This window comes from Euwallacea similis, chromosome 5, assembly GCF_039881205.1.
Source record: "Euwallacea similis isolate ESF13 chromosome 5, ESF131.1, whole genome shotgun sequence".
NCBI classification, from domain to species: domain Eukaryota; kingdom Metazoa; phylum Arthropoda; class Insecta; order Coleoptera; family Curculionidae; genus Euwallacea; species Euwallacea similis.
The window spans coordinates 2,497,107-2,524,506 of record NC_089613.1 but is presented as its reverse complement, the minus strand read 5'-3'; the positions used below and the strand labels follow the sequence as shown (position 1 = coordinate 2,524,506).

General features: G+C 34.4%; 1 protein-coding gene across 6 annotated transcripts in view; it reads left to right on the top strand.

Annotated features, from left to right (window-relative positions):
* Window positions 1-27,400, top strand: part of nmo (serine/threonine-protein kinase nemo) — a 194,354-nt gene that overhangs the window by 7,194 nt on the left and 159,760 nt on the right. The window lies entirely within an intron of this gene.

Genomic DNA, 27,400 nt, shown 5'->3' with positions numbered 1-27,400 from the left:
CGGACTGAAACTGTTTTTTTTCGATACGTGCTCTATCCTTACTGTGCCGGTTTTTCTTCTTTTCTCTTCCCTGGAATCAGATTTTGTTGGATTAAAATCAATGACATAATGTTATGGTCTATTTTTGAGATACATTGTCACTTTTGTACATATATGGAAAGCCTTGGTTTCCATTGGTTTTTGATTTTCTTATTTAAAATTCTAAATGAGCGTATTTTTTCCTATAAATTTGTGTTCTTACAACTTTACTATAGATTGACCTACATCTAGATTGACAAAAACAGTTTTTTTTTAATGAGTGTCACTTGAATTCCTGTAACTTTTAATCACTGCGCACTATGATATAATTTCTATGAAAGAATATACTTTTCTTTATATTTTCTGTAAGTTTGAGACCTTCAACATTCTTTCTAAACAAATTTTCAACTTCTGATTTACGAAAACATAATTTTTTTAAACGGTTGTCTTTTGGAATCGTATAACTTTGAATCCATTGTCAATATATTGAACAATTTTTATATGAAAAAGCGTAATTCTCTTTATATTTCATGTCATTTCTTATTAGAAACCTAGGTATGCAAACACGCTCCTTTACTAAGATATAGGGTGTTAAATTTTTTGTTTAAATCTAGTTTTTATTAAATGATTATTTTAGTTTTTCAGACATTTTAATCAAAGAATAATTACTTCTTAGGGTCAGCATAATTCGAAATGCCAAGTGGCTGTGAAAAGCTATAGGGTGATATTTCTTCTGAGGTCACGCCCGATTTTTCCACTATACGTATTTTTTGCGGAGCACATAATCTTTTTGCCTTCGAATGAACTACATAATGATGATTCAAAATTTTTCTAAAATGCCAGCTACCTTTTGTGCTTTTAAACTTCAACATACTAAACCACCTACCCATTTTCAAGGTTGAGTCTATATGAAAACAAGTTTATATTACCTGGGTTAGGTAGAAACCTAACAAAATTCAAGTTTCTTTTTACCTGTGCTCTTAGGGATTTCTGTCTTTTCAATACATTATAAATAAAAATTCAAGTAACACTATTTCTTAGTTCAAAAGTAATTTCTCTCTGAATGTATTTTTGATTGAAAAAAAGCTGAAAAGATTTGTGGTATTTAATATGACAGGGACACCTACTGAGTGGCCATTTCTCAGAGATTCTGTGCGAAAAATAAATTTCGGCTAAGAAATTTGACATAAAAGGCTTGAAGTACGGAATTGTCAAGGGATGCTGCATATGGTGGTAGCTTCAGCAATTCTGCCAAACACCACTTCTATGAAAATTATTATAATGTAAAAATACTTGGGTTTTATTCACCACTTTCTTAATTGTTGTAAGTGTTATTGTTTCGGAAGTTAATTGTCAATTTTAAAATCGTTCCTTGTGTTTTCAATTTTAATCAAAATTATAACTTTAATTAATCTTGACGATGTTTGTCGATTTCTAACAATATCCAATATTTACATATTGCCTTATTAAGTTATTTCCTCGAGTTTTAGTCCATAAATATAACTCTGGTGACCGTATGTAAACGCAACCAAGGACAAGGACGTTAAAGACAAAACTGTTTTCATTAATAGTGCTTCTGTTTATTACAATTTTTGTAAGCAATTTGATGGTGATGGCCAGGGAACTTTTGATAATTTTACTTTTAAAACGTACTCCAATAGGATGTTTCAATGCATCAACCAAACAAATTGGTGACCTTAAATTTAGTCAACCATCGATTGTTTTTAAAACTCCATTGAAATAATAGAATTAATGGTTTTCCATTTAGTTTGCACAAAGACATGAACTAATCCTTAGGTTTGTGCATTTTCATCATTTACCTGCACTTATGACATTGATAATTGGGAAGTATTAAACGAAGATGATTGAAGCTTATTTAAATGGAATTAACATTCTAGTGTTGCTTGCTGTAATAACCAAACTACATAACGACCCAGATAAGTAAGGCTTTAAATAAAATCGATCTCCCTGTATACAATTACAATTCAGGCAGGAAAGTTTATTATTTGCTATTAGATTTTCAAGGTCACTTCCTCAATAATGAGTTTTGGATTTGTAAACTGAAGAAGCGAATGGAATTTAAAAGATCTGATGTAAAGATTCCTGAGTAACAGTCGGCATGTTATATGGGTATAAACCTTTAACATGAAGATATAAGAATGATCACCCTCTCAGTAATTTTTAATGCTCAATAAACCTAGGATTTACTTAAAATAAAATTATGTAGTTTGGTCTAGTGGTGGATCTCGAAAGATAATCTGAAATAGATACATATCATGATTTTAACTATTGAGAAGAGAGCAGAAAATATAAAGTACTTCGGTAAACTATAGAAGAGACATGATAGGAATCAGATATACTGCAGAGAAATTAAAGGATTTGGATAAGAGGAAAGTGGCTCAATTAAAGTGACGCCAAGTTTAATACTGCAAAAAGTAAGCCAATAAAATGAAATGGTACCTTCCAACAAGAATTAAAGATAAAGAGAATTAAATTTCATTTTATGAACAATATTATTCAATAAATTTGGTTTCCACTTCCTCCTAGATTGATTAGAGAATCTTAAGTCAATAAAACATGTTTGGACGTGTAGAAAATTAGAATGTTGAGTTTCTGATAAGTCGAGCGGACGTTGAATTCGAATTTTGACTTTAGTTTCAGCCAGTTCAATTAAAGTTTTCCTTATTCCTTTGCCTCAGTTCCAAACATCGATAAAATAAATTCGTTCTATATTCCTTTCAATTATTGGCTGTAGGTTATGATAAAGAGTTGATATTCGCTTTTGACGATTGTTAATTCGAATCTCTTTACAATGACATTTCATCAAAACCTAATTAAAAAATTAAAAAAAAAAAACTAAAACCAACTTTATCCTTACGTGTGCAACGTATCAAACAATCTTAACTGTATACCGGATTTATACCAGATCATAGATTTGCTCGCATTGTGCGTTACTATAAATCTAATCTATGGGTCTTTGACATTTTCTCTGTCATACAAGAGCTGTTTTTAATGTGAGCACATTGAAGCAGTTTTACTATGGAGCAACCCGAAGCGGGCAAGTTGATGCCGGGGGTGAGCAAGCCACCAGCTGTCCGATCCGGCAGGTGGCGGCTGATAAAAATGCAGCATCTGTTCATTTGGGAGGACGGTCGACGCTACTTTTTATGCTTCATTGTGCCTCGTTCTGCCGGTTTTTGACTTCGACGCATTAGTGAATGGTCAGATGCATATTTGGGCTTAAATACCAGAAGACTGATAAATATACAGTCAACTCTGAGTTCATGACACAAGGGGACAAAGAATTATGAAGGTCATAAGTAGCTGAATATGTCAATAGGAATCAGTGCGAAATCGACATTGCCAGGTTTCTTATGTAAATCGATAAACAACACTGATATTAGTTTGAAACCTCGTGTTTGAATTAACCCCGAAAATGCTATCACCTGCCTTTTATCTCTGTATTCTATAGTATAGTCTGTTCAAGATGAGGATATTCGGTATGGGAATCTCATAAACGGTAATACGTTAATAGAGACTTGATTAAATAGGTAAAAATTTGCACATTCAATGGGGTAGTTCTACGATGCAACGAGATCAACAAGAATATTTTTAGTTTTTCAGTTATTTCGAAAAAAATTTAATTTTCAATGAAGGAAAAATCGACTTATTATAAGAAATAAACGAAATCTAAAACCACTTTTTCATTGAAGTTTTTTATAAGCACAAAAATCCGCCTCAAGCGTATAAAACCTACAACATTATTTCCTAAGTATAAATAATGTCTCCTGAGTGTTGTAACTAAAACTTTAAGTAACGTATTTGGTGCATTTTTCTGCTGTCTAAAAGGTATGTCGATAAACCTGATTTTTGATGTGACCTCAAAGAAAATCTAACGGGGTTATGTTCGGAGAATGGGCTGGCCAAGAATGTTCCGACTGGGTGCCTATCCATCTACCAGAAAATCTATGTGTTAGATATTCCTGTATAGCTCTTGCATTATGTGCGAGTGTATCATCCTGTTGGAACCAACAGTTATGTGTTTAAGTTGACAGGAAATTTTCTAAGGATTCTTCCCCATCCCTTTCAAGTAAAATGGGAAATGATTATAAAAGAAAAGACCAATTATTCTAGTGCTAAATTTTTCAACCCATGTGTTAAACATAAAGCGATGCTGGTGATGTGTAGTTTTGTACGCCCGAGGATTTTCCATATTTTATAAGCATTTCTTTTAGCAAAAATTGTATTATTTATCACTTGGTACTTATTTTCATATTGTGAGGAAAATTTTCATCATTTGCACATTTCCGTGTGTACCGTTTGCAAATTATTCTTCGCCTTTCATCATGACCGGGTCGAGATCCTGACAAATTCTAAATTTAAAGGGACCGTTCGTTTGTTTGCCTAAAACAAACTTAACTGTTGATTTTGGGATACCTATGGTATGTTAAGTTTTGCAAAGCGATATTTCGGGATTTTCGGTAACCAAAAACACTACAGCCTCAGTATACAGAATTACTATCAGTAACCGATAATAGCTTTCTTTGTTCTTCGGTACAGTGTTTCTTCCGGCTTGTTACTAGTTTTTAAATGACCCATTTTCTTTAAGATTTCTTACGAGTCGTCCAAAAATTTTGAATGAATCTAAGTCTGACATGTTGAAGCTTATAAAAAACTATAATGAAAAAGTGATTTTAGTTTTCATGTATTCCTTACTATAACTCGGAAAAAAAGAAATTCAAAAATTTCGGTTCTTTCGAAATAACTGACACACCAAAAGTAATTTTGAACGTTTGTTTGCTTCGTGAAACTACTCCTTTAAATGCAACTTTTTTCATTTAACCAACGTGTCTATCTATTGGCATTGATCAGATCCTCATGGTGAACATCCTTATCTTGAACACACTACGCTATTTTCTCTGACATTCGTACATGGTGCACCTTGAAAATATTAATAAATTATAACTAAAGATATCACGGATTGACAGAATAATTTATACTGAAGACTTCTTGTAACTTTAGGAATCTTCGGAAATGTATTTTTGTAACTTTCGGAATTGGTACGTCGAGGTTCAAAAGCTTGAAGGCGAACTGGTCGTAGATGCTTCTTCGTTATATAAAGAGGAGATACGTCGACAAAATGGGTTGCTGAACTACCATATAATTTAACAAATAGGTCTGACATTGGTGCAACGACTCCGTTCGGGGTCGCTAATGGAAAGAACAGGTAGAAATACGCGGCTGACCGTTCTGCAGGGCCGCTCGGAGTATAACCTGCTCATTGTGGCTTATGTTTCAAAACCAAAATCTACTAGACCACCATTTTGTTATCTGTGTGTTACTTCAGAATAAATCTTTCACGCAGATACAGGTTTGTCTGATGGTAGCCTCAATCGGAACCTGCACTTTTTAAGAAACGAGATGTTTGTTCGATAACCCTGACTCTTTCGACACGCCACTTTCAAACCAGTACCAGCGCCTAAGCCTAGGATAATATGGGAATGTATTCCGGCCCTGAGATGGATGCTGGTTGCTGGTCGCCGCTGGGAGAGCTGGTTTTTCGTGACAATAGAAACGAGAATCATACCTGGCAGAACCGGATGCACAGGCGGAGAGACGGGCTTTTGTCCAGGGGTCAACATTAGCGAAGCCGCCAACTTAACTATCTTTATTGGCACTTGCTTAGTTTTGAGATAAATTTCTTTGTCGGTTATTTTTTGTGTATTTTATTGCGGGGACAATTGGTAGATGGTTTATTGAACAATATGAAGATATATAAAATGGTGCATAAAAATTTTCCTGAATTTGCTGCAACTCTTTCTCAAGTTTTTTTAGGTACTTTGCCTACAAAACTCTCAAGTAATATTCTGGGTAATAAATGCATGGCATGAATATGTATTCCAGCTTTATTAACATGGAAATTACTTTTAGATTACATTTTCTTTGAGAAATTGCTTGCACAGCTACTTTTTCGAATCTATATTGATGTTTTGATGACCTGAAATTTTGTTCCATCTAAGATTTATTCAATTAATGTAATCTGACTTCATGAAAACCTCACGGTACCAAGCACTTACGATCCCCACTTTATTCCTCATCTTTTTTTCACGGAAAGCCAGGAAATGAGTCAACCTCTTTAATGTTGTTTAGTTTATTAATTACAACTATAATGCCGGGTTAATTAATAATCTTGAAAGTCCCACTGGCGGCGATTAATGCTTTTGAACCTATTTATGTATATACGGGATTATTATCCAGAACTTCCTTACGGTATAATAGAAATATGTGGCCATGTGGTCATTAAATGGATAATGACCTATCTGATGTGAAGATTTCTTAATGACGTATATGTATATATCAATGATTGGTTCATGTGCACAATTTTGGTTTGATATGTAGAGGTTTTTCCATACAAATTGCAATCAGATGATTTCTCTTTTTCATGCAAGCCTCTGTTATGTTTATTTTCACGTAAGTAGGTATATATTGTAACCAGTCATTCATATATCGATGTTTCAGTTTGGGATTATATTTATATTAGTTGAAAAATATAGGATTTTTCAACCATTAATAAAACCTGTTTACTTTTAAATACAAAGGTGAAATTAATAACTAAATTTCATATACATACGTAAGTCTTTTGCTATGTTCAGAACAAACTAGTCACAAAGCTCAACATGCATGAGTAATTATGTAAAAATCCTTGATAGATATTATTCGACGGTGGCCACGATCAATGATAATTTTAATCATACATCAGCATTGAGCGATAATCCTACTACCGAAATTAAGGACAACAATAATTAAAAATTTAAACGCAAAAAGCTTGTTCAATATCAAAATTGTTTTAACGCTTCAATGTGAAATAGCAGTAAAAACTCCATTTGAAGGATTCGCGATTTCACTTGCGTAAGTGGCTTGCGATATGTCGATAATTTAATTAAACATTATAGTGGTTTTGAAAATGATCTTTTTTATGTTTTAAAGGTTCTCACGAGAATCTTATCGATTTTGCATATGGTGGATAAATTAGTAATTAGGTATTAGGCAGTTTGCTACTAAATTCAGAAGTATGATCAGACGACCAATGACAATGTCACACACTTAATGGAAAAAATTTAAAAAAGTTTATGTGAACTTTACTTTGTGCACATCGATCCGCAACGGCCTATCGTCAACAGTTTAATGTTTATGCAGTATAATTGAAATTATCCAAAACAAAGGCAGTTAACAACGTGATGTATGAATAAAATCGATAAATTCTTAACAGGGATATTGTAATAACGCAAAAATAATAAAATCTATTTGGCCTCTAAAACTGGAAAGTGGGACATCGGTTCATATAAAAGTTTCGTATTTAACTCATTACCACATCTGTTACAACAATTTGCCTGTCGTTTCGGAATATTTCAATGTTATCTTCAGAAACACAACCAATCGCGAGAATGACATAAGATCCATCATGAGCAGAGGGTACATATTTTTCTGATCTGTAATCCAACGTGGAGGAAAAAACCTCATCAAAATCCGAAGATCTCTTTGAAAGTTCGCCGAAAGCCCGGAGAGCAAAACCAGCGGCACAGACGACTCCCATTTGCACGCCCCCCGACGGAATCCCATTTCAAAGGGCGGTTGATCCTATGGGGGAAATTTCGAAATTGCCGAGGCACCCCGTGGGCCGTCGGGCGCTGCGTGACGTCACATGCGGCAAGGAAGGGAGATGATGGTGCTCGGGGTGGTGAGGAGGTTTTTGTCGTGACGAGATGCCAGACTTTCGAAGAGGCTAAAGATTGTTTAAATATCCAAACTGAAAATAAGCCCCAACACCCACGTTTTACTGAACCGATTCATATTTTATACTTCACACCTCCGTGAAAGGAGCAAATCCAAAAACACGCGCGACAGGCGAATTTACTTTATGGAACTGACCTTAAATCATTGAAAAATGTGTTGGGATGCGTTCGCTCTCGTTGTGGGAATGACCTCAGAAACAAATGTATGCACATGTGTATCTTGGCAGGAGATACTACTTATAATAAGATTTCGAATGAGTGTATTTGGTGGGACATCGTTTGCCGGACATGATTTATGGACTTAACAAGGTTTTTGACTTGGGTTGTGTTATAATCGCTCTGGAAAGATGAACCATTTTCACAATATTTACAGTTAAGTTGGGAATGGCTAATTCTCACAGTCTTGTTATAAAGTAATTGAGGGTAAGTAAGTTACTCTTTAAATATGTTGTTTGTTCAGTAATGAATAGACAAAATTCTCAAATATTCTGATTTTTGGAACTCAACTTCTATTACATCACAGCTTCCTTCATTGTCGAATCCCCCATTAATACGCTGGACTCGCCTAATGGGGTTTTGTTGGATTTAAAAAAACTTTATTAAACACTTGAGTTTTTCGACTCAAAATGTCTTTTTGATTGAAGATTGTAGAATCTTGATTGATAATTCTATTTATTTTTTTTAGAAAATTGACCTGAAGATGTAATGTTAAACTAATCACAGGTGAAGCATATCTCTTTCGTTAAAGGTTGATCCCAGAACAATAATCATTGCTATATAGTGGTACAATTTTTTTACCCTTAAAGAGGTGAACTATAATGGAACCTTAACTCACTTTAGAGAATTTTATAGGACACAGTTATTAAGCTTTGGTGATTTTTTTGATAAAGTAATGGCAGTTAAAATTGAATATATTCCTACTTCTCTTTAGACAAGAATTAACCTACATCCGTTTAGTTTAAATTTATCCTCTGGATAGCCATATTGCTGGATTGTTTAGGTTCGTAGAAATTGTTCTCAAGAGAACCCTGATTATGTTCAAACGAATCAAACCGTTTATGAATTTATCTTGAATGTGGCTAGTATGAGTTACACTGAGCAGCGAATTCTGTAACGATAATTAAGTTTCAAACGTTATGACTCATTTGAACGTATTCAGCAACATGGTAGTAAAAAAATCAAAAAAAGGAATTTGCAAACCACTTAAAGTTTTCTCACTCAAATTCCGGTCGGATAGAACGGGCAATCAACGCTTTACGTCGCGTCGGTCCTTTCAGGCCCTGCTCCGTCCGTCGTGTGGGAACACCGCGCAATCTATTCCGCGTCATACTGTAGCTGTCTGGGTCGCGTTCAATATTTGAAAATTAGTTCTTTAAACTTTGCGAAGAAAAAATAATTATTCCCGTCATGTGTAATGCCCTATTTGGTTTCTTGTGTAATTAACAAATTAATTTATTCACGCCAATGGTAATTGCTCTGTAAATCGATAGTTCTGTTTTGGGGCGACTAAAAATAGCGCCGCTGATGACCATGGAAAAAAGCACCTTTTCCGCTGACATGGCCCGGGAAGTAAGTCTTTCTCGATGTTCGATGATAAGCGACCCACTGGCCCACTTTTTAAAGCTGAAGCTTATGTCACAATAAAACGGTACGCCGCCGCAGCGGCCGCGTGCGATCACGATAATTGGCTGCTTCGCGAATGTATAATATATCCATCCATACTAAATGAAAGTAAAGTAATACGAGGACCCCGATGATATTGTGGGTTCTCCTTAAAAACGAGGAACAGTTGCTGATAAAAGTAATGTATAGTAGAGAGAAGACCTTCTTATACTATGAAGTTTTCGTAGTTTCACGCACATTAGATCAGCCAGCGATAAAACACAACGAAGCATAAGTATTTTCTGATACACAACATGCTAGATACGACATTGTAAACACAAATTTAATAAAAATATCATCTATATTGGAATGGAATTTTTTGAAAATCTACCAAGGGAAACGGTATGATGGTGTAAAGCAAAAACGAGGGGGTTCTATTACTGTGTAGAAGATTTTTCTTTGCATTAAGAATTTTAAGGGAGTTTCTTCAATCTATTCTCACTGTCACTATTTTTGTGTTTCCGTGAGTCTCATCTTCGGTTCATATATTTTTTCCTCTTCTGCAATAGACCCACTTTTCAACTTGGTTTATAATTTAATGCTAGTGAAACGTTAGAAGAAAAAGCTTGAAGGCTACTCGGGGAAAAAGTAGAGCGGAATACTGTTACTGCATTGTTATCGAGTATTATGAAAGCAATAATTAAGGCGCAATGTTCCGATTCCATCGTCTACCAGAAAGATCGGAGGTGTTGAGGAACTGAACCTTTGTAAATGTCATAAACCTAAAAATGTGTGAATATGTAGAGCATGCCTACGCTGCCTTCAATGACAAATAGGAGTATTATAAAGAAGCATTATAAACAAAAAAGTTTTTTCTCGTTAGATACCACATTATGATCATAAGTAGGTATTCTAGTTTCGTAACTCTTCACCTTCGTTTCACTGTTGAGAAGTTGTTTGTCCACGCATCAATACAAATTTTACGCTGTAATTTAGAACCAGAAAAGCCAGTATATTGAGTCCCGAGACTTCGGGTCGTTACATTATAATCCTCTTTTGTCCTTAGTAACTTCTTAGCCCAAAACTTCACGAAGTTTTATGAACATTAATTTCATTTAATTATTTCCCATCGTCACGTTGGGCATTAAATGCTATATGTGTAAAATCACGGCAAATTGAAATCTAATATTTTATGACCGTTGATAATATTTCATGAACAATACAATAATATACATAGATCGAGTTTGTTTGATAAACTCATCATTTGTCTATTGGTAATGGGGATATAATAATACAAGCCAAAAGAGGTTATCTATGGAATTGTATGTTATACGGTCGCTTTGTTCCTTAAGAAGAGAATATTTAAGATATAATTAATAATAAAAGCTACTCATAAAATAAAGAGCTTAAAACACCGATTTATCCATTGTCGTAGCGTATTTAATGCTGCAAATGCTTAACTTTTATAAGAGGAGTTTTCTATTCTATATCCCATTTTAGAATATATTTTATAGTTAAAAACTGGAAAAAAAAGAAAACTGACAACACTACGCCAGAATCGACTAGCAACATTAACCCATACCGGGCGTAATAATTCGAATACAAAAGCAGCGTTGCCTTTTTCTAAATGCTTTGGTATCTAAGTCATTTATACAATTTTACAACAAATGTTATTTTGAAAAATTTGTAGGTATTTTATAATTTTGTTAATGGGTTTACGTAAAATTGCTCCGCAAGATTACACAAAACTTTCAAATCTCAAGTCAGTCCTACCTGGAAGAAATGGAAGCAACCCTATGCACAGCAAACTAAAAGTATGCTGATATTAACTTGTTTAAATCTTCGGAATATCTCTCAAATGTTAAGTGTATATTACGATGTTAAGTAAATATTACGAATAAATTAACAACAATAACGTAACGCATGTACCTACCAAAACATTTGAATTTTTCTCCTATTTTATATGACAAGAAAATCGACGTATAGTGTTTAATATTATTCAGCAATATTGTATTTATATCCTTGGCACTACATGGCAGAAATCGTATCCAATAAGTATTAGTAACATTTTGAGTAAATCAAACGAAACTAGATAACAGAATTAAGTTAAGATAGATTAACAACACATCATCGAATCTGCTTGTGGAGAAGTTTGGGTGGTAGTTTCAAAGTGTATTGAGTTTTGGTGGGATGCTGTAATAATGCAGAGCAAAAAATAAATAATAGCTGAACTCGATAGTAAGCTTCAAATAGCGAAAATTTTTCTCTAGTGTCATATAAAAATTATGAATAATTAAAATAAAGTAAAATCAAATGGACGTGTCAGACATTATCACTATAGTAGATAGGCCTATCCAGCCCGATCGGCTTCCAACAGAACACTAATCCGATCATAACTGTCCCGTGGGAACCCAGCATAACTATCGCCTCCGCCAAAATAGTTCATATTTTCTCTTCAATTGTGGCGAAACTAAATTAGTTAACATTTCCTCTGTTAAAAAGGCAACTGTGCTTGTTAGGAAAACACAAATTCCTTTGCAGTATTAGTAGGTAGGTAAATTTTTGTTTACCGACTAAAAGCCTACATTATGCCGGTGCCGTTAGTGGACAGTTAACATCGGACGTAACAACAACAGAAACCAAGAAGGCGCCTCCAAAGTAATTTCTACAGTTATCCAGTGTGCGTATGCATATTTGCAATGGCGACTTCTCACGGCACGACCACACGGCGACGGTCTGTAAACCTGACAGAGTTTAAGGAAGCATTTTCCAAGCTAATTATTCAACATGCCTGATATTATGGCTGAAGAAGTAATGAGGTAATAGCGGTGTGCAAGGATGTTCCGACTCGTAAAATGTAAATGAAAAGCTCGATTTTTCACTGGAAAAATTTTAATTATTTCCTTAAAAATTGCATGAACCGCAACATTGAAATGGGTTTTAAATGTAGTTCAATTAAATACATAATTCACACTTGGCTAAATATGGCTGTGCTGACCTAAAACCGAAAACTACGGAAACTTTTTTCAATGATTAATATCGATTGAATTGACCGTGACTGAAGCCAGATATGGAGTTTTTCAATTATGAATTCAGTATAGAGACCTGTCCACAACTTAAACTCATTATACAGCCATAAACCCGTTAGTATCTTACTGGTGAATAAGTGTCAAATCAATGCCTTCTTAAGTAGTTAAGATTAGAAAAGTTTGGTGCTTAACAGTAATTAGCGATGTGCAAAGTTAAACTAGCGTCAAACAAAACCAATTAACGGTGACTGAAAGCTAGAAGCTATAATAGCTGACTCGAGATAATAATCACAAAAAAGAAAAGACCTAAACTGGTATTCAGGAAATCTTAAAACCACATATTTCCATTGCCATTATTCATTACCATTAAGCGAAGTATTATTAACTTGAAATGACAATAACACGGCTATTCCTTTATTTTAAACACAAAGATGAATAGGATGGTTCATACGGCAAACAGAGATAACCGAAACATTCCCACTTCGAATGCCGATTGCCACAATAAATTTCGAAATGACCTAATTGCATTGTTTCCTCTATTATCTTAATCCGCTCTTAAATTTCTGAGGAAATCCATTAGGAGGAAAAGCAGTTTTTGCTATCTTTATGTATTTAATGCCCTCGTAGAATACGACATTCAAGCAATAATCAGAACCATTAGAGATAGGCTGAATGCAATTATTTAGCATGACGTAGTACATGGTACTTGGAACCGTGCTTTTAGAAAAGCTCAACACACTAGTGAAACATCCAGAAATAAAGCTAAAAGATGAGTAGTTCAGTTATTGGCAAACGTAACTCAATTTTTTGAATTTTTATATTCTGAGATTTTTGACTAACCCAGAGTGCTCCCTTTTTTTGCTTTCTTTTCACAAAGACTGGGATTAATTACAATGAATTGTTTTTTAAAATAAAATTCTTAGGATATTTAAAATTTATTCATACTGTGGCGTACTCTTCATTTTTTATCCATATAATACATTTTTAAAAATTCGTCGTTATTTTTTTTCATTATTTTCTTTGTATGACTTTGATTTATTTGCAATTGAGGGACATACTTCGTTTTTTGTATAATATTGCTTGAAGATTCAATATTTATTTAAGGCAGTAGCGCATCTCGTTTTTCAAAGATGTTATGAATGTTTTCATAACATCTTTGAAAACATAATAAAAATATTGTGTAAATTTTTTACTTTTTTCACGTTGATCCTTAGGGACAATAAGAGGAAATTTTGTTTTTTGGAGATTCAACGTTTATCAAATTGGGGACCCTTTCAGGCCGGTCAATTTATTATATTATTTTTAAATGTTGTCCTGATGTTTCGTCCATATATGCGGTAAACATTATCAAAGGCGATGATGCAAAGTGAGACGACCTTGGAGACAATTTTTTTCCAATATATGGGTGGCACTTTTGTTAGTTGGAGCTATCATGAAGGCAAACTTCAAACATTTCCTGGGGTACCTCTTTTTCAATAAATTCGAAATTTTAGTTCACTATAGAAATTCAGGAGGAAGAACAACTACCATTTTTAGATGTGTTGATAACGGAACTTAAACATGCAGAGAGAGCCTTTGGCAGGAACGGATATAGCACGCAAGAGTTCAATAGACCAATTCGTCCAAGAAGCAGTGTATATCGATACTAGGAAAGGAAACTGAGAAAAAAACGGTTGGACTTAGTTACTGTACATACACATAGTCACAAATGGTATCTATAGGGTACTGGAAAATTACTATGTCAAAACCATTTTTTAGTATATTGGCATCACAAAACGGATAACAAATATTAAGGCCCTAAAACACAACAGGAGTTGCGATTTCAGGTAAGCAGAACAGTTAGCAGAATGGTGACCTTCACTATGTGTATACCACATAGAGAAGGTCATTAGAACTTTTTTCAATGAGGTGGATGTCTTATTATCAGACTAGACCAACTAGAGGGTTTATCGAAATTTTCAAAGATGATAGCTTCAATAGAAAAGAAGTTACGACTCTCATTCGTTATGTCAAAGTCTTTTCCTCCACTATCCGTAAAACTGTGCGTATGCATGCAATATAAATAGGATAGACGGTCCCGTAGCTGCTTCAGTCATCATTGAGAAACACAAGAGATCGGTTCTCCCAATCTTTCAGATATAGATGAAACGTCATGTTGAATTTCTTTGGATCACGGCTTCCATAACCAGAAAGTATTTATAATATCCTAACTAACCTTCTTTTGAATAATATAGACAAATACGAAAGGAATTTTTCAGATTTTTATGTTTGAGTAACCGAAAATTACCTCATCTGATTGGTTTAGGTAATAATGTTTAGAAGTAGTGGTTATAAGATTCAGTACTGCAAAGGAAATTTTAAAAGCTGTCCACCTGATAAATTTTAGAACTCAATTATCGTTCCTAAGGTGGCATCTATCAATCCAACGCTTGAAGTACAAGCCTGTGCTGAAGAAAGGCCGTAGTCTATGATTTCACAATGTCCCAAATGATAAAACCCCATTATCCTCATTTCGAGCTTATCACAATGTGCATAATTAATAAGGCAGGCAAGAGGCAACCTTTACCGATACGACGTCGTAATCTGCAAATGGCAACTAAAACACCTGGTATCTTGGGGAAACACGCGAAACTTCTCGAGAGACGCTATCTCAAAGACCGTTCTTCTTATCTGGCGGGTTGCACACAGCATCGGTGTATTTGGCCATATATCGAGACAATGGTTTCCTAATGCTTCGAACCATAATGGTCACCTTTCAGTTTGAGTCAACGTCCTCGGCATGTATGCCACAACGTTCGATCATAATTTATAATTTCTATCTGTAATACATTATTGCAATAAGGGAACAATTACCTCCGTAATGTTATTCATAGGAAACTTCAGGCTTCGCTCCCATCTGAAAGTAGTAATTTAAAACCATCCAATCCGGGGTTATTATTTATTTTCCGAGAACCAACCCAAAACCAGGCGCAAAACCCTGAGAAAGGAATGTTACGCTATATGCGGAGGTTCTTTTAGTAGGAAGCTATGGCACCATGTGTTTTCGAACCTATAACTACCTGCGTAGTCGTTATAATGGTAGGGATCCGTTGGTCGACATTCCCTTCGATCTTGAAATTTCATTGTGAGGTACCATGCTTGACAAGGTTCAGCTTGGGATTTACGGAAAACCTGCTTATAGGTACCTGCTTTTCAAATTCGCCAGGTAGTCGAAACTTTCTAGAACCTCGTTCAACACAAGGCGAACCAAAAGATTATTTAGACGCATTACAGTATCTAATTATTGCCAAATAGAAAAAAATTTTAGTTTTGCAAAGTAACAACACCATCATGATGGTGGTGGGTTATTGCAAGTCGTTCTTTTGCACCACCTGCTGTTGCGCAACATGTGTACCTACGTGGACAAGCTTGCACGAGGCAAGTTTTTTTGCGGGCAGCAAATTGCCAGCAGTTGATTTAACGACTCGATATGGAAATGGCATTTATTGAGCTGAGCCAATGTAAATAAGTCATCTGCAGAACGACTTTCTGCAATCACTAAACTACACCTGGCCGTGGTTTTACGTCAAAATGGGTTTTCCTGTTGGTTTTAGGGGAAAGGATTTGGGTTTTTGATTGACGATGAAAGAATGAGGTACCGCCTAAGAGAAACCGTATGGAAATATAAAAGGTTTTTTTAAGAGTTTAATATGTTTCTGATTCGCTTTGAAAGAATTAAATTTAAATTAAATCGCTCTATTCAATAATTCAACGCTACATTTCGTACTAAAAATCAATTAATATTTATGTATATGGTTTGCTCTAAAATTTCGGAATAAAATAACCTCGTTTCGTGCTTTATTTATCAATTTACATAATGCTTTTCCAAATAAACTCTAGCATTAGGTCTTCTCAATATCCAGGCAAATGTATTTTGGTTATACAGGTATGTTTCTATTGTATTGAAAATTTTCATGTGAAATTTAAATTAAGTTTTTACATGTTTCCAATAACATTTAAGAGAATAAATTCGCTGTACGAAACACGACAAATCAATAAAATATCATTAAGCAGCATCTTAATGTGGAAAATTTCCCCACATCAATGGCAATCCCTTTACGTCTTAACTTTATAGTATCTTAATTTAATTTAGTGATACTCCAAGTACTAAAACCTTTCTTCTGCTATTTAATATCTGTTTTATGAGTTTTATAAATTATTAGACGATTGGTTCTAGTGCATTATCCATAAAATTTAAGTTAATTAGAATGTACCACGAACAATAAAATTTTCCATGGCCCTCTCACAAAGAACTCGGAATTGAGGTTTAATGGTATGTTGCCTCACTCTTAAGAAGGCAATATTACTTCTTAAGACTATTCTTTGTTAACATTTTATTGCTTGTTAATCGAGTTTTGGGTTAACATGCTTTTAAATACTATATTCAGAGAATTACGCTGGGTTCAAAGCTCGTTCTTCTTGCCAGCTTCATGACAAATGATGTTCCGACATCGTTGGTTTTATAAAGGAACAAATCTACAAAGGAATTAATCAGCATAGTTTAGACTCGACTCAGAGATAGAGATCTTCTAATCCTCATGAATACTATATTATACATGTCTTGTCTCATAGTGCATTGATGTGCATTTGAGATTTTGTCTATGAAATTATACGCCTGGTCAGGGTTTTTGTCTGTTGGTACCCAGAACGGTACTCCATCATTCGGCACATTTAGTGCAAATACGGCATTATAAAGTAAGCGGGTACACGTGTTTCTTATTAAGGCATCGGAACAAAGCGATGCAGGACATAAATCCTGAGACCGGCCGTGTCTATAAATTTTCCTGCTGAAGGTGAAGGTGTTTTGTTGCTTTGTTCTAGTTCGAGCATTTCGTGTTACCGTATTATTTCCTTTTCACCTGCAATAATAATATTAATACAGGAAAAGGTGTTCAGTATTCAGAAATTATTGGATTATTAAAAATGATAACATTGCGATTGTGTTATTGTAGAATGTGGATATTATCGTCTTCATAGCATTTTTATTCGAAAAAAAATCTCCTCAAAAAGTGGCCGACTCCTTTAAGACCCACTTTCTTAATGCAGAAATAATGGACCAGGTATCACGAAAGCTTTAATCTGCATTAAGGAAAAGCCAGGGAAAACCAATTTATCCAATTCTATTGCGTGGACGTTAACAAGGTTAGTGAGAATGGAGATAAAAAAAAATTCTAATTGTTTTTTTTTATGGAAGATACGTCGCTTACGTTAATGTAATAGAACGAAGCCTTATTGTGGAGTACCACTTTAGTTTTGAGGTACTGGAAATAAAACTCAAAGTAACATAATTGACTCAATAACAGCAGATATGAACATTTTAGATAAGAGCTAAAAAGAGGTAATAGAGCTAACACGTATTGCTGAAGATGTTAAGCTAGTATAATAGGCGAATTACTTAACAGTGGGATGTAGAGGGGGCTATAAAAATTAGTGTCCTTTGAATAAATAATAAAAAACATAATTGTGTCTCCTTGAAGGTTAAGAAAGAATGGCCTCTGATATTCTGGAACCTTGAGATCAAAAATATTATCATATTGAGATCAAAAATGTTAATTATAGAATGTGGTTGAGTAGTACTGACGGACTGTTATAAAGGAAATTATGTTCTTTTCTTATGTCAAGGATTTAAATATTTGCATTCTAGTGTACATGACCACAAATGGACATTCAAGCCTGCCCATATTATTCTCAGGTCTCTTTGGGTTATCTACACAAAAATCACAATTTCAAAAATAAAGATATCTCAATAACTTTTCTGAACGAGGTTTCCAGTAAACTGGGACCAACTGAGTAACCTGAAATAAGTTGATTTCTTTTATCTGCAGAATACATATTTGTCATGTATGTCTTTAAATGGTTAAACACCAAAGAGATATCAGGATTTCAAGTAATACAACGTATTAAGGTGATCATCTTACAACCTTTGAAGGCAGACTTCTCTCAATAAATGATGAAAAATATGAATAAGAAAATATTTTTTACAAACGTCTCATTTTCATAATGCTGAAAGTCAAAATTTTTTATTTATTTTAAAATAATTCTCGAGATCTGTATCGTCACTGATTATGTTTAATAAATTAATAATAGTCTGAGTGGCCTCTAAAAAAACCCGACCTTAAATTCGTTAATCACCAGCGGTGTACAGGGGTAGGTGGGTAGGTGTTTTGAACCAAATATTTAGAAGTTAACGTAAACGCGCTTTGCCATTGATGACAGTCAAAAGTATTAGTAATAGTTTGAGAGGTGGTATTGAGAAAAATGTGCATTAATCGGTGATATGCATTCGAATTTAAAATCACTCGAAAAGGGAAAGTATTATTATTTTCATTTAGCATTTAAATATTTGCAAAAAAAGTGTTAATATTTTTTGTTTCACTTCACTGTTTGATTATAATCAAAAATGTTCTGTGCCTACTTAGCATTTGAATAAATTTACGTTTTGTCTTACTTCGCCATTTTACAATTATTTATGTGTCAAAGCTCAGTCAGTTGTCACTGCCAATTATACCAAATATCGAATTGGTAATGAACCTCTTTCAATATTACGTACACCGTGGCTTTACAAATTTAACAAGTGTCAATAAAAATAAATGTCAGTGTCATCCAAATCATGGAACCAACATAAATAAAAATATAAGGAAATAGTCGGGTGGTTTCAGACTTCTTTGACACCCTGTATAATATTTCAATGGGAGCATAAATCCGCCTTCCACTTTGAGAATCACTGATGTGAAATTTCATTGAAATTCCCGTATAAATTTCAGATATTTCTTTTCTTGATTAAATTAAATTGCTATGATGATATTGGAAATTCGTCGCAAATTTTCATTTAAATACATTTGCCTTTTTAAATACTCATCTTGAACTTATATTCGTCAAACAAGCAAAATACAATTTAATCTGAAAATAAAAATAGTTCTTCAATTTAGCTTATGTGTATCTACTTCATTCCGATGAGTGTTTCATTTTACAAGCCAAACAAACACGTGATATAGAACTATAAAATATTTTGCAGTTCCTTCTGTTTAAACCATGTAATCGATTGCAACATATTTACGTGTATTTTTCTTAACCCAGTTTTATTACTTGCTTCATGCGAACTAGTTACACATTTCCATCTTTTTGTTTCAGGTAAGCATTAAATTCCACTATTTGGTAAACGGGACATCGGGTAAGATGTGTTTATCTACTAAGACCTAGTCAGTTATCATACGAAGTTGTGATGTTCTCTCAACTTTTGACAATCATCGCGCATTACGGAGGTTTTAAACTAATTATCTGCATTTATCAACAATAATCTTCACGTGAAACGTCTCTGGAGAGCTCGACTCACAATAAATTCAAGTTAATCACTAGCCCAACGGGCACTCGATACAAGTATCTTGTTTTATGATGTCAACCATATTTTTTGAACGAAATCAATACCGCCGCCATCCCCGCGAACTTCCTATTTTCGTTCCAGACACCCTGTACTTCCCAGACCCAGCGAGCTTTCAATGTCTTTTTGTTCCCTGTTCCCTCTCTGTCTAGCACGTGCATTATTCCAAAGGGAGCGAACCTCCCTTAACGTGATCAAGAGGGTTTGGGGCTTTCTCTTGCCGATGCCGAAAGGGCGCACGTTGGACCGAGGCGGGGTTAAACTTTGATAACTTTTCTGGGGCTGATAAGCCCTAAAAAATTAAATGGGGTTCGTTGGCAAACGAGACGTGACAGTAGTTAATTCCGAATTTGCATCTGAAAAAAATTTCAAGGGTAGGAGGATTTTTGCTCATCAAGTCCAATTGGAATAGTCGATTAAGATTTTCTGTAAGAGTTAATCTGGGTTAACTTTCTACATCGCATTGTTTTATACAGTGCTTTACGGGGCCAATTATTAATACTTATCTCCATCTAATCTACATTTCAAAAGATTTTGTAAAGCATAGAAGTGCGCACACCTCGTTTGGATTTTATAGTAATTTTAAGGGATTTTTAAAGCTCAACATCACGACATGCACTGCAGCAAATGGTGCATAATATATCATAGATTAAATAAATCTTGTTGGTAAATTGTTGCAATAATTTATAAGTAGTTATTAGAGTCATAAATCAATTAGTCAGGAAGTTGCTTGAAGGTAGCCGGTGAAAAGAAATTTATCCTCGACAATGACGTTATAACTTTAGTTTTTTGCCATGGGTAGGTACTTTATCTGCATGGGACAGGATGGAATAATTGTTTTTACATGAGAATTTGCTTTCCAATAGTTCAGGTTAAGTGTAATCTGCAATTAATAGAGAGAGGCATCAGATAACATCTGTACATCAATTTATAATCCTGAGGTCTTTCGCATTTATGTTCATTTTATGTTATATCTATAGTTATCTCTTGGTGATGTCATGTTGGTGTATATAATACCTATGTACTTAAAGTATTTCTTGATTTTTACACCAATTTCATCTTCTGCTGACTTGTGTCTTCTTAGTCCCTTTTTTATCATGAGCCTCATAATCTCTTTTTCTGTCGTGGATAAACGTATGGGAATTTCTGTCTTGAAAATGAAACGATAAGAATAGCGGGGAAATGTAGAATTCTTCTGAGTTTTCTAGAAAACTTTTTCATTCTATGGAACGTTTTATCATCCTATTTTCTAAATATATATGTCTGAGGATATACAGAAGGAAGATGTATGTCCTTAGAAGGTTGGAAAAACATAAAATGATTGGGGAATCGTTAAAAATAAACATGGAACATTTTCGAAAATAGTTGTTTTTTGCTTATTGAGAGGTGCTATACATGGTGGGACATCGGATCAATTTTTTGAAATTTCTGTTTTTATTTTGAGAAATGAAAAGTTTTTTTAATTTCCTTGGATAACGTCTTATATCTACATGGGAATAATCGAAAATTACTGTTTGTTTTTCATCTCTGGAACGGTGCTAAATCTTGAACTGTTTTGGATCAGAATTTTGAACTCTTATTACAGAGGTTTCGGAGTAAAACCAAATTACGAAACCCTTGAACATTTTTTCGAAAATCACTTTAGTGACTTGGTTCATACAAATCAAAATCTTTGCTATAACTCTCAAAACGTAATACTAAATTAGCGTTTTCACGCAAAATGACCAGACGCCCACTTATTTGTTACTAATCCGAAGAACAGAATTTCCAGTATTATCGCAATGTGAAAAACAACATTGACAGTGCACAGAGAGATGTTCTAATAAACAAATCTGATAGTGCAGTCTCGCCATCCTGCCACCGAAATGGCGTCATTCGTACCCAGCGTCGACGTCCTGCTAATGGAATGGCTGCTGGTATCGGCGAATCCAGCCAGAAACCACAGAAACTGAAATATGTAGGAGATCCGGATATGGAGACTCGAAACGAGGATAGAATGGGAAATTGGGTTTAGGTGGAGAAAATGTAAGGAGATTTTGAAGAGATTGTTAAGGAATGTTGTTAATCAACAATACAGAATTGGTTTCCTTAAAAGATTACTTTCGCTGGTTTTGGCCTAATTACTGTTATTTTGGAAATGCGGTACATTTCCATAAAGTGTAACATTTAAACAAAGAAAGAGGTGAAAGTTTTGAATTATTGCATAGAAAAATCTCAATGAGAAAAATTTTTGATCGAGAAATTGTAATTATATTTGCTTCGAATTGACCAGACGTACCAAGCTCGGTACTCGGTATTAACCGACAGAAAAACCTTTTAAACCTGAGATAAAAGCAAAAAATATATTAAAGAAATCTGAAATCTAAATGCACATATTATATAATAAAAACTAAAACATAATCATCCGAAAATAGTACACATTTAACGTGTATCAAAATAAAATAAACTGAAGGGAATTGGGCAAAGGCAATTTATGATGCAAATCGATTAGCATTTTTCCCATTTGGTGACAGCAATCTATCTCCGTTTTTTCGTAAATTAGCCCAACTTCGGAACACAATGATTCAATAAAACAATGAGAAATGTAAGAAAATTCCATTTTTGCCGGGTACCGAGCTTGCCGGATTCTAAAAACCTTCGCCCGTTACATCTTTAACTTATTGACGCAGAATTTCGCATTATCACAACTGTGAATATTGAGAAAACTTTCTACATAGTTTTCCGTTGAAGTCGTCTTTTTCTATTAGTTAGCTCGTCTCTCGGCTGCAGCATCGGCTTCGTCGGCATCATAGAGAACCATGGAGACGCTGGGCAATTTCCGCTTTTGAGGGCGGGCCAGAAAGGGCGCGGAGCCCTATCGTTCGATACGGGGGCATGTGCACCGAGCCCCGGCTTGCTGGGGCCCCGAAAATGCCTTTGTTTCACGCCGGCCCAGACTCATTACGAGTTGTCAATTTTTTCCTAAATTAGAGGGTGTATTTTCTTTCAGTCCTCCAGACAGCATCTTGCGATAATAGAAGGTAAAAATAGCCACTGTATATTATTTGCCAATATTGCTTTCTAAGTGATGAGCCGCGCAGGGGTCCCGAATTCGGCCATTATGTAGGCCGACGACCCGTATCGATATTGATTCTAGATCGATTAGGTACGTGGTCGGGATAATGCGCTTCTGATATTAAGCAATTATTGCTCCAGTCGTTTCAAGTCATTCTCACTTCTCTGGCAATTATTAATTCAATTGACGCAAAATGTGGCCATGTACGCATTGCAAAGTGCCGTTAATGGAAAGAGAATCCTTTGTGGGTCCGATGCACCGTCAACTAAAATTAAATCGGGTGTTTTGAACTTTCCCAAATGCAAATACGCCCGCCATGGGATATATGGATAAATTTAGATGCTATATCCGTTCGTGTATGAGGTTTAAATAGCTTGACATTGAAATGCCGACGCTGAAATATTACCAGGAACAACAGAAATTTGGTCGGAGTTTTACCTTTTTTTGTTAGGTGCTGATTTAGAGGACGAATGTTTGCGTCTAAAAATGAATTTGGGGTCCACCTGTCTTCAATAGTTTTTTTCCACGCGTGCACGGCTGTAAATTAGACATGTATACTTCAATCGTATTTCGATAGATCGGTATTTAAGCCCCTTTTAAAGTATCTACATACATCTAGCAATTATTATTTTGGCAAAAATTAAAAAGTATATATCTATATTATATTAGTTAGACTACGTAGTTTTTAATGTATCAAAGTGTCACTATCTCAACTTAGTTCAGATTGATTTTAGTGTTTGCTAATGAATCATTAAATTTATTATATTTATTATAATCATTAAAGGATGATTCTTATATATCTGGCATAAAAAAACTTGCATCAAGAACCGAACTGGTGAAATCTTAGGAAAGCCATTTCAAATAGTCAAATTCACATACATATAACCGTTTGGTACTTTACAGACACGATACGCACCGTAATGACATCTATCGAGATTCCTTTGGGAATTTTAGCTCTTATGGACTCATCCTCTGTAAATAAGTGTTTAAATTCCTAGGTGGTAAAGCACGTTGATTCTATACGTGCTTCAAATATTGAGGCTATATTCTCTTCTCAAATTGACTCTAACACAGCTTGTCGGTCCGGTTCGTGCTGGTGCAGATTTGTGCATGCAGATATATTTAAATCAGAATGAATTGAATTTGACTCGAGTTAGTTCAGGTTAGTCGAGTATATATATATATATATATATATATATATATATATATATACTCGACATGTACAGACTTGCACCGGAACGAATCAGACCGAAAAAATATCAGAAAATCCATTTTAAGTACGAAAATTCACTTATAACCGTTCAGAATTATTCAGATCCAACACGGAACGGAACGACATCCATATCCATTCCTTTTAGAAATTTTAGGTTTTATGAACTCATCCTCTGTAGGTAGCTGTTTAAATTTCTAGGTGGTGAAATATGCTGCTTCCATACGTGTTTCAAATATCGAGGCGATACTATCTTTCCAAATTGACTCTGCCGTGACTTGTCGGGTCCAGCTATGTTGTGGGTATATTGATCCATGCATGCGAGTAAATTTGAATCAAGATTCATTGAATGTGAATCAGGATTATTCATATATACACGGCATGCACAGACCTGCACCGACAGGAAATGGACCGAAAAATATCAGGAAAGCTATTTAATGTAGCCTAATTCACATATAACTGTTCAGTATTGCACAGACACGGCACAGAACGGAACGACATCCATGTCAAGTTTAAATCCCCGAAGCGTGTAGCGCTGAGGGATCTACCTCCCTCTATCTATTTCACAACCGCGGTGCATATACGATTTTTTCCATTGCTAGATTGAACTAGATTTTACAAAATTTCAATAAATTTAACTAAAATAAATCAAGTCCAAAATACGAAAAGACGTTTCATTTGAGATTCATTTCCATAGCAACCATGAATAAAACAGCATTGGGGTGATGACGATATTGTGGGCGATTAGTTCGCTAGATAAATAAAGAGCTATAGATAAATAATAGCCAGCGTTAGGACACATAAATCCTATTTTCTGTTAGTTCCCATTTCTCTGCTTTCACATGGAATTGTTACTTATTTGGTTTTTAACATATATTATGCCTACTGGTTTTATAGTATATACCGGATGTCCAGGCGAATTCTGCGCCTGCACGGATTATCCAATTGCAGAATTTTTACATGGGGGTTATAATACTCAAAACTGACCAATTTCACAATTTTTTCAATTTTCTAATTACAGCTGTTTTAGCTCAAAACGCCTCCAAATTTTAAAAATTTGAATATCTCGTCTAACTGTTCGAGGCCATGATTGGCCGGAGTCAAGGTCAGAATTAAACAAACACAAAGTCGCCAACAATATAAGGGTAAAAACCCCATGTCAAATGAATTTTCTCTCTTTTTTATTTCACGTTTTATTTAAATGCAACAAAGAAAAAATGAAAAGAAGTAAATTAAACAACTACCTACATATGAAAGTTCGACCAAACAAATGAATAAATAAAAACTTTTACGTTGTTTATAAAAACACTTACAGAAATTACTCGAAAAGACCATCTTCTGAAGTTGTGCAATATGCCAACCGATCCTGATCAATCGTGGCCTCGAACGGTTACGCAGGACATTCAAATTTTTGAAATTTGGAGGCGTTTTGAGTTATAACTACTTTAATTAATTAAGATTTAAGATTTAAAACTCATTAAGAATTAAGATTGAAAAAATGCAGAATGATAGTCGATCTTAAATACTGTGACCCCAATGTAAAAGTTTTCCTATTGAATAATCCGCGCAGGCGCAAAAAAAATAAAAACCGATTTCCCACAATAAACTCCTATGTTCAGGGTTCGTCTGGACACCCGGCATAACAGATATTAAAAGTCACTATTCCTTACACTATGTAGCGGTAAATTATTCCCAATTAGATAAATATATACATAAAATAAAACTGGAAGATCCTGTTGTCATTTTCAGTACTTGGAAATTCAAATATTTTTAATATTCCTGACTTACGAAGACCTAATACTACTGTTCCAATAACTAGCGCCGGAACATTTCCGTAACTTTAAACCTACAATTTCCATCTCCCGTTTATTACAGTTCTTGTCACATACTTAAACCTAGTCTTGCATACAATAAACTGTGAAGGGACATATCTCTCTTACAAGAAAAGAATATCGGATTATCCTGTTTTCAATTACCTATAATTTCAATTCTGTGGTTTCAAATCGAGTTGCTTCTCATTTAAGCATTAAAGTGACTTCACAACTTTAATAATTCTGTTCTTACTGTCAAAATTGGTATAATATTCAGTAGAGATATAGAATGAAGTGCCAAATGCATTAAATTTCATAACTTATTTTTTGGCAATAATACTTATTTTTTAACATTTCAGAACAAAATTTTAATATTGCTTGTCACTGTCCTTTAAAGGTCCTTTTTCTCCTTAAATTCTATAATTTTCCCTCTCTCTGTTGGCAGCTTTTAACTACTGGTTGGGTTGTAAAAGAATTTCGCTCCGTGGATTTGAAAATCTTAATTAAAATCTAGATCTCTTTCTGTTTCTGGGAAAAGTTTATCAATAAGTTTTGTTATTGATCTGTTACAGGGATTTCTAAAATAATATTATTTAAGTGAATTTTATAAAATTCCTGGGTGAAACCGCATGACATTCACTATAAGGCCAAACAGCACCTACAGCTATGCAATATTATTTTATATTTATTCTTTTAATTCCCATTTAACAATAAAAATGCATGAATATACTTACCAATCACAATTTCTATAGTATCTTAATTCTTAGAATTAATAATTCGATATTTTGTTAATATTCGTTTTCTTCGTTTCATTTGTTTTTTTAATTTATTTTGTAAGTCTTTTTTTTATTCCAGACATTTTCTTCCGCTTTAATTTTGAAGCTAAGTACTTGTGAGAGTTTCAACCACACGAAAAAACATATTGTAATGTAGCTCGTGTCGTATTGCAGGACCTCGCTTTTCTTGTCTTGCAAAATCTTACTAGTTACATAAAACTATGTATTTCCTAACTGGTTACACAAAATTTCATTCAAGTATCTCCAGGCAATTTGAAGAGTTTATGATTTAAAATTTCTTTAAATTTCAATATCCTGCATTTCGTCAATACAATATTTTTGGATTATAGTTTATATAGCAGACTAGGGTTCCTTTTTCACGTATTTTTATGGAATATGTGAATAAACTTCATGCACTAAAAACTGAAATACTTTCTGTATAATAATATGACCGGGAAATGGGAGTTTGGATGATCGTTCTGTTATACACTTACTTTCAAGAGTCTAATAATTATCTCTAATTATTACTTAGTAGTTCACAGCCCCTCAACATCTTTCACCTTTTAAAAAAAGCTGATTTATTTTTCTCCTTCAACTTTGGAGTGTATGCTGAATTCGGGCTCTTTAAGTCATGGATGGTACGCCTATGTTACATGTTATTTCCTATTTTAAATCAGATTACATAGCGT